Consider the following 3,367-nt stretch of genomic DNA (forward strand, 5'->3'; position numbering starts at 1 on the left):
AATACTTAACTTAGCAAGCATGAAACTGCTCCCTGTGGTGTGCCGGCACTATTCATGTCTGTTCTTGTTTGATGGATATGAACATCTTCCATGAAAAACACAAACATCCTGGGCCACATGGAGTGATCACTAACGAGAGTAATGATTTTATCCTCCTCTCTGTGAGATTTATTGTTACTTCTCTCATGAAAGGTTAGTTTCAGGTTAGAACTTGATCCCTTCTCTGTGTTCTTTTCAATAGTACTGACCTGCATCTTGAAGGTGAAAATCTGGGAGTGCCTTTTGTGAATAGATTTGGCATCAACAGCAATCAGAAGGATTGTTTTGTTTGTCTTTTAAGGTGGTGCACTGGATAGAGAAAAAAAGAAAAACAACTGTGTGCAAAATAATATCTGTTTTATTAAGTTTACATCCTCTTAGGTAATAAAGACTAAAATACATAGCACATTTACGTTCTTTCTGAGAATTCTAAGGGAAAGAGGAATATGTGTGGTTCTTTGAAGGAGAATGGCCCCTAAAGGCTCATAGATTTGAATGGTCAGACTCCATTTAGTGGAAGTTAGAGAAATATTTGAAGGTGTGGCTTTGTTGAAGGGAGTGTGTGACAGCAGGGATTTCAAAAGCCCATGTCATTCTCAGTGAGCTCTCTTTATATCCTACTTGCACATAAGGATGTAAGCTCTCAGTTACTGCTTCAGCACTATGCCTGTTTGCTTGCTGCCATGTTCCTCATCATGACTGTCACAAACTTACTCTCTGAAACTGTAAGTCCCCAATAAACTCTTTCTTCATGCTGTTTCATCACCGTAGCAATAGAAAAGTAAGTAAGACAATATGTTTCAATCCCCCTTTAACATACAGGATTCAAAATGTAAGTTTTCTTTTATACTATACTGATAACATAAAGGTGGTGAGAACTGACATATTGATAGAATAGAAGTAAATCTGGTATAAAGGAGTGTTTAACTCTTTTTTTAAAATAGATTTTGTTGAGCTTATATTTTTCTTTACTTCCCTCCCTTTCTCTCCTGTCTCCTTCAACTCTTTCCCTTGGTCCCCATGCTCCCAATTTACTCAGGAGATCTTGTATTTTTCTACTTCCCACATAGATTAGATCCATGTATGTCTCTCTTAGTGTCCTTATTGTTGTTTAGGTTCTCTGGAATTGTGATTTGTAGGCTGGTTTTCTTTGCTTTATGTTTAAAAACCACTTATGACTAAATACATATGATAATTGTATTTCTGAGTCTGGATTACCTCACTCAAAATGATGTCTTCTAGCTCCATCCATTTGCCTTCAAATTTCAAGTTTTTATTATTTTTTTTCTGCTATGTAGTACTTCATTGTGTAAATATATCAAAAGTTCCTCATCCATTCTTTGGTCAAGGGGCATTTAGGTTGTTTCCAGGTTCTGGCTATGACAAACAATTCTGCTAGAAACATAGCTGAGCACATGTCCTTGTGGTATTATTGAGCATCCTTTGGATATATACCCAAAAGTGGTATTGCTGTGTCTTGAGGAAGGTTGTTTCCTAATTTTCTGAGAAATCTCCATACTGATATCCAAAGGGGCTGTACTAGCTTGTATCCCACCAACAATGCAGGAGTATACCCTTTATACCCCAACCTCTCCAGCATAAGTTGTCATCAGTGTTTTTGATCTTGGCCATTCTTAAAAGTGTAAAATGGAATATCGGAGTTGTTTTGATTGCATTTCTCTGATAACTAAGGATGTTGAGCACTTCCTTCAGTGTCTTTCAACCATTTTATGTTTAGAGTTCTCTGTTTAGGTCTGCACTCCATTTTTTAATTGGATTATTTGTTCTTTTGGTGACCAATTTCTTGAGTTCTTTGTATATTTTGGAGATCAAACCTCTTTCTGATATGGAGTTGGTGAAGATCTTTTCCCATTCTGTAGGCTGTTGGTTTGTCTTGTTGACCATGTCGTTTACTTTACAGAAGCTTTTCAGTTTCAGGAGGTTTCATTTATTAATTGATTCTCCCAGTGTATGTGCTACTGGGGTTATATTTAGGACATGGCTTCCTGTGCCAATGTGTTCAAATGTATTTCCCACCTTCTGTTCCATGAGGTTCAGTGGAACTGGATTCATGCAGAGGTCTTTGATCCATTTAGACTTGAGTTTTGTGCATGGTGATAGTTATGGATCTACTTTCATTCTGCTACATGTTGATATCCAGTTATGCCAGCACCATTTGTTAAATAGGCTTTCTCTTTTCCATTTTAATTTTTTTTCTTCTTTGTCAAAAATCAGGTGTTCATAGGTTTGTGGATTAATATAAAGTTCTTCAATTAGGTTCTATTGGTCATCTTGTTTGCTTTTATGCCAATACCAGGCTGTTTTCTACTACTGTAGCTCTGTAGTAGATTTTGAAGTCAGGGATTGTGATGCCTCCAGAAGTTCTTTTATTGAACCAGATTGTTTTGACTATACTGGGTTTTTTACTTTTCCACATGAAGTTGAGTACCGTTCTTTTGAAGTCTGTGGAAAAAAAAATTGCTGGAATTTTGATGGGCATAGCATTACATCTGTTAATTGCTTCTGGCAAGATTGCCATTTTTACTATGTTAATTCTGCCTACCCAAGAGCATGGGAGATCTTTCCACTTTCTGGTGTCTTCTTCCTTCTTTAAAGATTTAAAGTTCTTGTCATACTGGTCTTCCAATTGTTTGGTTAGAGTTACTCCAAGATATTTTATGCTATTTGTAGCTATTATGAAAGGTGATGTTTCTCTGATTTCTTTCTCAGACCTTTTATTATCTGTGTAAAAGAGGGCTACTAAGTTTTTTTGAGTTAATGTTGTATCATGTTACATTAGGGAAAGTGTTTATGAGTTGTAGAAGTGGTATAACAACAGAGGTTATAATATGTGGTAGTACTAGATCATAGCTCCCCCTACTGACCAAAAGTATCCTATGCATGGCAGGCCACATCCCTCAACATGTTTTCTAGGAAGGGAGGGCTTACTTTGCAGATCTATAGTTAAGATCACACATCTCGACATACAAACCACTATACAGTACCCATCTGAATCTTCATTCCTGTCCCACTCCTATAACCTCAACAAGATCTAAGGAAATAATGTGTTCAAAGGTATCCTTGCATTGCTCATAGGAAAAGTTCAATTTTCTATGCACACATTTTCTATGCTGTATTACTGTATTTTAATTTCACCAAAGCATGATGTTTCCTGAAATAACTAATGCCCATGAGAAGCTCCAATACAACTGTGCTTTTCAGTCGTTCTTTCAAATTCTTCATTTCTTGAGCTATTACACTGTGAATTAGCTATATTCTCTATGCCAAGCACTGTGCCAAATGCTAGAGACACCGGAATAAATGAAGC

Source organism: Microtus ochrogaster, chromosome 8 (genome assembly GCF_000317375.1).
Source record: "Microtus ochrogaster isolate Prairie Vole_2 chromosome 8, MicOch1.0, whole genome shotgun sequence".
In the NCBI taxonomy this organism is placed as follows: domain Eukaryota; kingdom Metazoa; phylum Chordata; class Mammalia; order Rodentia; family Cricetidae; genus Microtus; species Microtus ochrogaster.